This window comes from Symsagittifera roscoffensis, chromosome 8 (genome assembly GCF_963678635.1).
Source record: "Symsagittifera roscoffensis chromosome 8, txSymRosc1.1, whole genome shotgun sequence".
In the NCBI taxonomy this organism is placed as follows: domain Eukaryota; kingdom Metazoa; phylum Xenacoelomorpha; order Acoela; family Convolutidae; genus Symsagittifera; species Symsagittifera roscoffensis.
The window spans coordinates 35,346,508-35,356,563 of NC_087069.1; positions in this window are offsets into that span (position 1 = coordinate 35,346,508).

Consider the following 10,056-nt stretch of genomic DNA (forward strand, 5'->3'; position numbering starts at 1 on the left):
TTCTGTTCTGCAGAGCGTGGTCGATTGCAAGATCAAACTTTTTGTTAGTGGTGTCGAGATCAAAGATGTAGTCGGTCTTTATGAAAAACTTCTCTGTTTATTGTGAATTTTCAGCGGGGTTATCATCATACGGTGAGCTCTCCATAGATTGGATGACTGTGTGATCATAAAGAGTTCTTGAGAAATGATTTGGTTTTCGTGCAGTGAATCTTTCAAGTGTCTGTAATAAGCCAAAGTTAATGAATTGATTTAAGCGTAATGCAAGGGTTAGTTGATGGATGATAATGCCACATATTTCGTCGTCGTCTGATGTCTTTCGAGAACACTTAAAATGGGTTGGAGAAGTTTTAGTAGGAGATACAAGAAAGGGCGGGGAGAAGGAAAAGTTCGTCAATATATTGGATTTGTTGGGCTTCAGTGTTTTTATAAGAGTACTGGGGGAAGAAGTGAAGGTTTCCAACTGAATATGATGGTTTATTGGTGTCGCAGGGGTGTTTAGTTTAAGGAAGCGGGATGGTGTTGGCAGGTTGTTGTGCATTGTTTGCGCTTCATAAGGACACGTTGTGCACGGGTGGGGGCATCTCGTGTAAGTGATGTGGAGGGTTCGCCAGTTGTTGAAGTGGAGTGAGTTGATTGGTGTTTTGTTAGTGAACTGTTTGTGTTATGGACTTGCTGTTGTTTAGTAATGAAATCGTCTAGATCATGCTCGAGCTGGTCATCAGTTTTTAGGCCAGGTACATCGGGTGCATTACTGGAAAGGGGAGAGAGATTGGGTGTAGCGTCAGTGCGGGAAGAATTGGAAGTGGAATTTACAATTGGATTGGGGGAAATTATAGAAAAGGTGGTTGCCACGAATTAGTGGGGCCGGGCTTGGAACCCAAAACAATCATCGTGTATGTCTACTGCGGGGTTGAGTTTTCCGAGTCAATGTGTGGTGATTTAGATACAAACTGGGGCTAAAAGGGGTAAGGGGAAGAAGTGAGGTCTGAAATTGAGATAAGAGAGTCGCCTCGGTGGAGGTTAGGGAGACAGGAAAGTGAACGATTGAGGGATCCAACCTTTCGGCTCGTCGTGGGCTAAAAAGCTGATTGTTTTGAGAATGGAATTTTTTGTGTGGGTTTTCAATGATTTGTTTGTAAGTGTCATTAGTGCTTTGTGTTTGAAATTTGATGTGTGAGATGAAATTTCGTTGCATATTATTGTTTTGATGTATATGTTGTGCTGCGGTAAGTGCATTTCTATGATTTTGTGGTATGATTTTTAAAGGGTGTTGATTTGATAAAGTCTGTGAAAGTGATAGTGTTATGGGTGTAGAAGTTGTATTGTCCTGTGGAGTGTCGTATGTGTTGGGTTTTGTTGATAGTTTTTTTTCATTAATTTCAATAACTTGTTCATCGAAAAGGATTTTATTATTTGATGTAGATAAAATGCCAAAAAATCCTGCGTATAACTTTTTTGCTACGCTGACTTGTCGACTGCCTTGTGCGTATCGCGCATGTGTTATAGATTTCTTTAAGTAGTAAGAAAAAAATCCTATAAAATTGAGCAATGCGTAATAAATTGGAAAATTGCCATCCTAGAAAGGCTAGAAATTCATTTTTTATGTGTGAAAAGCTAAAAAAATTTGATAGGTGCATTTTCTTGCCCTTGGTATTTTTCTCCATTTAAATAAAACTAACCCTTGATGTCTTTAAAAGATCCAATGATCGAGATTGTCCAGATTTTGATGGATTGATCGAATTTTGATCGATTGATTGTCGTTGTCGTTGGATAGTGTCCCATTTTCGTAAGAAATTCATGGAATTGTTGTGAGCGAATGTGATGTTGTATTTCTGATTTTGAGTATATGCTTATAGAATTTAGATCTACGTTAAGAATACGAGCTTTCGGGGAAGAATTCTTCTAAATGTGACATTAAAACTGGGTTTGGTGTAAGAAGTTAATATTGAGCTTCGTTTGCATTATGCTGTAGTACATTGTGGCTATATTCGGATCAACAGGGGACAGCTGTATCCCAAAAACATGCTCTGCGTGAGAGGGTGCCTACGAAATGTACTTTAATTTTGTATTAAATGAGTATTTTTTGATAGCATTTTTTATCTTCAAAAACATATATTGGTGAGACTTTCTTAGTGCATGTATAATACCAAAGGACGTTTTCTTCGTAATCGATACAATTTGAGCGGTTACTTGATAGTAGGTATCCTGCATATTGTTTATTTAGAACTGCTAGTGTGAGATATGGTAATATTTGTGTCCGTTCGAGATCACATACATGATATAGTGAGTAGTATAGATATACGACACTGGGATCGGGGGGGGGGGGGGGGGGGGTGATCCCTACAGGGATCATTGGGTATAGATAATACCTAATGATCCCTATGTAAATATTTATACCTTATGGTCCCTTGTGAAATATTTATAGCTAATGATCCCTATGTAAAATTTTCATAGCTATTGATCCCTATGAAAAAAATTTCCAAAAAAAATTTTCCATAAAAATTTTTTTTTTCAATTTTTTTTTTCATATATTTTTTTACAATTTTCTTTACAATCTATGTATAACTGATGATCCCTATATGTATTGTTCCCTAAGTAAAACCAATGATCTCTATGCATAATTTTTCATAGCTAATGATCCCTATGTAAAAATTTATACCTAATGATCCCTATGTAAAATATTTATACCTAATGATCCCTATGTAAAATAGTTATACCTAATGATACCTTTATAAAATAATTATACCTAATAATCCATATGTAAAATATTTATACCTAATGATCCCTATGTAAAAAAATTTATACCTAATGATCCTTATGTAAAATTTTTATGCCTAATGATCCCTATGTAAAATTTTTATACCTAATGATCCCTATGTAAAAAATTTATACCTAATGATCCCTATGTAAAAAATTTATACCTAATGATCCCTATGTAAATAACTAATCCTAATGATCCCTATGTAAAATATTTATACCTAATGATCCCTATCTAAAATATTTATACCTAATGATCCCTATGTAAAATATTTATACCTAATGATCCCTATATAAAATAATTATACCTAATGATCCCTATGTAAAATATTTATACCCAATGATCCCTATGTAAAACAATTATACCTAATGATCCCTATGTAAAAATTTTATACCTAATGACCCCTGAGTAAAAAATTGACACCTAATGATCCCTATGTGAAAAATTTATACCTAATGATCCCTATGTAAATATCTATACCTAATGATCCCTATGTAAAATATTTATACTTAATGATCCCTATGTAAAATATTTGTACCTAATGATCCCTATGTAAAATATTTATACCTAATGATCCCTATGTAAAAAAATTTTACCTAAAGATCCCTATGTAAAATTTTTATACCTAATGATCCTTATGTAAAATTTTTATACCTAATGATCCCTATGTAAAAAAATTATTCCTAATGATCCCTATGTAAAACTTTTATACCTAATGATCCCTATGTAAAAAATTTATACATAATGATCCCTATGTAAAACATTTATACCTAATGATCCCTATGTAAATATTTATACCTAATGATCCCTATGTAAAAAATTTATACCTAATGATCCATTTGTAAAAAATTTATACCTAACAATCCCTGTGTATAATTATTATAGCTAATGACCCCTATGTAAATAATTATACCTAATGATCCCTGTGTAAAATACTTATACCTAATGATCCCTATGTAAAATTTTTATACCTAATGATCCCTATGTAAATATTTATACCTAATGATCCCTATGTAAAATTTTTATACCTAATGATCCCTATATAAAAAATTTATACCTAATGGTTCCTATATACAATATTTATAATCATTTACCCAATGTTTAATTTTCATAGCTTAACCAAATATTTTCATATCACGTATAACCAATGATCTCTATGTTTAATCAATGATCCCTATGTACATCTAAAGATCCCTAGTTGAAGTGTATGACCATTTGGTGTAACTAATGGTCCTTATGCGTAAACAATAGCTCTTTTATTTAACCACTAATCCCTAAGTATAACTAATGATCCAAAAATATACAAATTGATCCTCCCTAAGTAACATTTGATCCCATGTTAAAAGGAGAGAGAATTAGATCAGGGATAGAGACAAAGTAGATAGAGAGAGAGAGAGGAACAGAGACGGAGAGAGAAAGAAAGAAGAGAGAAAGAGAAAAATAGAGAGAGAGAAAGCAAGAAAGAGAGAGAGAGAGAGAGAGAGAGAGAGAGAGAGAGAGAGAGCAAGAGAGAGAGAGAGAGAGAGAGAGAGAGAGAGAGAGAGAGAGACGGAGAGATAAAGAAAAAGATAGCTAGATATATAGATAGGTAGATAGATAGATAGATAGATAGATAGATAGATAGATAGATAGATAGATAGATAGATAGATAGATAGATAGATAGATAGATAGATACATAGATGGATAGATAGATAGACAGAGAAGGGAGAGAGACGGAGAGGGAAAGAGAGGGAGATAGATAGACAGATGGAAAGAGAAGAAAGGAGAAGGAAGAAAGAGAGAGAGAGAGATAGAGAGAGAGAGAGAGAGAGAGAGACGGAGAGAGAAAGAGTGAAGAAAGAGAAAGAGAGAGATATCTAGATATATAGACAGGTAGATAGATAGATAGATAGATAGATAGATAGATAGATAGATAGATAGATAGATAGATAGATAGATAGATAGATAGATAGATAGATAGATAGATAGATAGATAGATAGATAGATAGATAGATAGACAGAAAAGGGAGAGAGAAGAGATAGAGAGAGGAAAAGAGAGAATAGAGAGAGAGTCAGAGAGAGAGAGAGAGAGAGAGAGAGAGAGAGAGAGACAGAGAGAGAGAGAGAGAGCGAAAAAAATCAAGAACGAAAGGAAGATAAAAAGAGAGAGAGAGAGAGGTAGAGAGAGAGAGAGAGAGAGAGAGAGAGAGAGAGAAAGAGCTCCACATCTACGAAGACACCAAACACGAGAATTTCTTGAAAAGGTTTGTTGCAACCTTTTTGAGTGACTGGAATGTATACACATGTTATTTGTAGGTATGTACTGATATATGTATGTTTGCATATGTGATTGTGTGACTATACGTGTGGAAGATATACACGATTCTTAGTATACAATTTTCTTTCATTTTATATAGGGCCTCTTTGTTGGTGTTAACGATTTTTATACTTACGTGTAAATTGTATGCATGTATGTGGGTTGATGTATGTTGGATATATATATTAGGCGTGTATACATTAAAAGCATGCATGTAGGTAGGTCCAAATCTAGTTTTATTATTTGCCTCTTGTGTATAATTTTTTTCTTTTACTTGTATATATGTAAGTATGTATGGATGTATCTATATATGTTTTTACGTAGATATTTTTATTATTTATTGGGTACTCTTTTACATGTACTCTTTGGAAGCAATTCACGAAACATGACTTTAACTGATTAAAACCTAAACTCAATTTCGATCAAAATTCTGCGACTAACTGTTCCAGAACAATCTAAAACACTTCACCAGATACTCTAGATGAACTATTTTATAAGTTTGTTCTGTGTATCAGTACAAATTTTGTGTGCGTTTGTTCTTATGTTTATACATGTTTGTGTTAGCAATTGTAAATTTGTATGTTTATACGTAATTAATGATGTAAGAACGTGGTCACAGAAACATTTTCAGACGCAAAACCATAATCAGAATCCAAATTGTATTTCAAACTCATTGCACTGGTTGTCTTCATTTTTCTGGGTTAATTTACCAGTTTTTGTGAATCTTCTCATGTTTTAGTCCATGTATCTAAAGATGTTTGCATTTGTGTATGTGTGCATTGTCTGCGGATATGCATTGTCTGTGGGTCTTTCAATTGTTTTTTTTGGACGTTTTTCAGTGTGCTTTCTTATTTGTATCGTTATTGAACTAATTTGAGAGATATATTTGTAAGTGGATATAACTAAACAAATTCAAAATAATTATTGTCACTCTTTGTCTGGAAGACGCAGGGTTCCATCAAAAGTTATTTCAGCAACAATATTGTATCAGACACATTGTATAATTATTTGTTGGGTTAGCTTTGTATGTATGTTTGTAAATTTGTATGACTTAAACAGGTTTTTAATTATGTTTGTATCCAAAAAAAATTTCAAGGTTGTTTTTTTTTGTTATTCGCTTAAACATCAAACATTGTTTAGAAGTTTGTGAAAATTTTTCTAGAAACTGTAAATGAACAACACAGTCCAGATAACTCATTTGTATGTAGGTACTTGTTCCTGTATATGTATATAGTTATGTGTTTGAAAGTATGATTGTGCGTATGCGTATATATATGTATTTGTAATTACTGCGACTTCATTTACATATTTGATAATATTTTATGTAGGCTTATTTATTCTTCTGTATAAGTTCTCATTCATTCATATGTTCAAACGAACCCTTTTAGACGCTCAATTACCATATACAGCTAAAATACAACCAAAAACCAGACTTTTTTCCTTTTTAAAGCATTTGGTTGAAACCATCAAGAGTAATTCACAAGATACTTTACATGAACAACACTTGTAGTGAGTACTTTAAACGTACATTTGTCTAGTTGTGTATAATTGTGTAGAGTTTAAATATCTGTTCCTCCATTAAGTACTTTTCACAACCTATGTTTATGCTATGTCTGTGTATTTGTTTGTTTTTAAGTAATTAGATTGTTATCTGTGTGTTTCAAACGGTAATTCGTCTATTATGCTTAACAAAACAAATTGAAACTTATAGCTGCTTGCTGAAAATTAGCTTATGTTTAAACTCTGAAAGGTTTCTGTAACTGAGTTGTCAAGAAGGATGTAAAGTATAGCACTAGAAATTATGCATATTAAAGCACATTTGTGTGTGTTTGAGCATGAATTTTACTTGTGTTTTTGTGCATATGCTCATGTACAGAAGTTTTTATCATGTAAGTTTGACTGTTTAGAAGTGTATCAAAAATTAAATTATAACGTTAACTTGAATCATTCTAATTTTGATTCCCGATTTGTCAAATAATTCTAGAAAAAAAATCACTGAATCAATTTATATGCGACGTGTGTAATACATGCTGCATGTATGCTCCTCTGAACTAGTTATTCATTTTGTACTAGAGCATCAAGACCGTAAAACGTCTTGTTTGCGAGGCAAATTTTGAGCCGTTTTTCAAAATAAGCTTTTTTCTGGAAGAATATAATTTTGGTTTCTTTGTTAATTATGTTTTTTGAACTATCCATAAATGACTCATAAGTTGCTAATTGTGGATAACTTTGTAAAGACTAATTTTGTTCATTGTATTGCTTTTTTGTTTTTTTATCAAGAATTTGAAAATTTTTGCTGTTTGAAATTTCCAATAATCACAAAAAGTTATGAAACCAGATAATAAACTTTAACTCAGCTGTCAAAACGAACCAGTCCAAAACGCAAAAGAGACTTCAAAGTCTTTCAAATAGGCTCCAAGTGTAGCAGAGTCATTTTTTTCTCTCTGGGTGCAGTTGAAGTTTCTCCTCATCTGTTTTTGGGTGTCCGCTCACTACATCAAGGACTTACTGGAGGCGAAGTAACAGGAGTCGAAGTATCTGCAAATGAGGTAATAGGAGGCGGAGTTGGTGACTCCACTCCCCAGGCCGACTCTAGCCTCTGAATTTCCTGGAGAGATCCAAATTGATTATCCGATGGAGGAAAGCAATCACAAAACCACTTGAACAGCAATTGTCACAGAGAGACGAGTAAATCCACCCCTTCGATTACCATTAGTTTGGCTGTAACCGCTGAATCAGAAAATAATTTTTGTTAGTAGAAACTCATTTCTTCTCTGATACGCTTTCAAACCAAATTTTAAATGATTTAGGAATTTAATTGGAACAACTGGATGATCTATACTGATCCAATCATGATTGTTTGGTTCCAATTGTTGTCTTTTGATGGCTAGAAAATCTCCGTGACAAGTTTTTTTTTGAAAAATCATGCGTTCATAAGAGGAATCAATCAAAACATTTACAAGAACTTTAAAAATCACTAGCATGAAATAACGGAGCGCAAATACTTGAGTTAAACGGGATAAGATAAAAAACGATATGAATCAAATGCTTGTTTGCAGGCGCGTTGCTTCTGTGTTAAATACCAAGAATTTCAAATAAAAGAGCCTTTATATGTATTGTTCAGTACAATCCAGGATCGTACTTTGTCTAAACTTTGATCCTATTAACTATTGTACATAAAAGTTTGGCTTTAAACAAATTTGAGCCATATATATCTGATCTTCAGCGGCTAAACTGTTATGTAGGTGTTCGTTTCCATTTGTGCAACATAAATTTCTGATTTGATATAGATAACAGTTGCACAAATTCAAAAATGCCAAAGTGAAATCCTTTACAATTCAACCTGATATAAATTGATTCTGTGTTAAATAGCATGAATTATAAATAAAATAGTTTTTGTATGTAATGTACAGTACAGTCCAGGATCATGCTTTGTCTAAATTTTGATCCTTTTAACCATTGTATATAAATGTTTACCTTTAAGCCATGTATATCTGGTTCGCAGCGGCTAATCTATTATGTAGGTTTTCAATTCCATTGTTCAACAAAAATTTCTGATTTGATATAGATAAAGTTACACAAATTCAAAAATTTCCAATTTTAAATCCTTTACAATTCAACCTGATGTAAAATTGCGGGCTTTGGCTATTTGCTGAGAAAACAATGAGCTTAGGCGACGCTGTGTCTGATACGTGTGAGTAAATATGTTTTGATTATTGTTTTTAGATGTGTATATATCTTCAGTAAAACAACAATAGTTAGGAGAATAGTTATAACTCAACCTAGCTGTGGCTCCAGACTCGTTAGGAAAATCTCGAAAAATCTACTATGTAGAGTATCTGTACTATAATCAAACTGGATAATACATCAGTTTTTTAACAAACTAAAAATTCTATTACTTATTTGTATTGTGAGCAACTTGTAATGGAATTTCCACAAAACCGATAATTTTATGAAAAAAACTTTTCAGTTCTTACATATACATGATTTTTATATTTAGATAGATCTACTGAGATGCTTATAAAAATTAAATGTATTTATAGATCTACTGAGATGCTTATAAAAATTGAATGTGTTTTTAGATAATAACTTGTAGTACCGAAAAAAATGATTGCTCAATTTCTAAACCGTTAAAATTGTAATCATTTAGTATACATTAATTGCTTAATATTTTTTTCTCTTGTGTGATTTTTCTGTTGATCTGTTAATATGAAATTTGAATACAAAAAGCATTTATTATTTGATAAATACTTTGGTGAACTGACAAAATTTCTGAACTAATGCCTATTCACAAAAATGGATTCTGAAGTTTAAACTCAAATATTTGTTAGTAATTTGTTTAAAAACAATTTTCGAGCCAAAGACATTTCTACTTTTTTCACAGGCGTGCTGGGAGACTTGTTTTCTCCTTTGCGGCAATCTTGATTTTGTGTAGTCGACCAGAAAGGATTTGGGAGTGAAAAGATGAATTGATTCTCTAGATATAATTTTAGGCTCGTACATTTTTGCGTATTCTTCACACTAAAACACAATGAAATTGGGAAAAAAATGAGTTTTGAACAAAATTTGTTTTAAAATTGCACTGAAATTGGTTTAAACTCTACTCATTTTTGAAAAAAAAACACTCACTTTTTGACGATCTGCGTAGCATGAATTGCACAAAGATTCTGATGGGTAATCGTTTTTTCCGTAAAGTTTTGCAGTCTCCTGATAGTCTTACCAGTAACCTGAATCATTCGAGTTCTCATTTGAAAAAGTTTCTGTATAACTTTGGGTATGATTAGCCATACAACCGTCAACGTTAGGATTTCTGCAGCTCATTTTGAGAGTTACTTTTTAAAAGATTACAAAATTTTCCAATGATTGTTCAGCTGAGACTAAAATAGCCAGAAAGAATTCTAGAATGATCTAGAAATTTTTTCGACGATAACAAAGACTTTCGTTGACCAAAAGAGAAATTCAAAATCAGACATGCATAGCAACTATATGAAAAATTTCAAG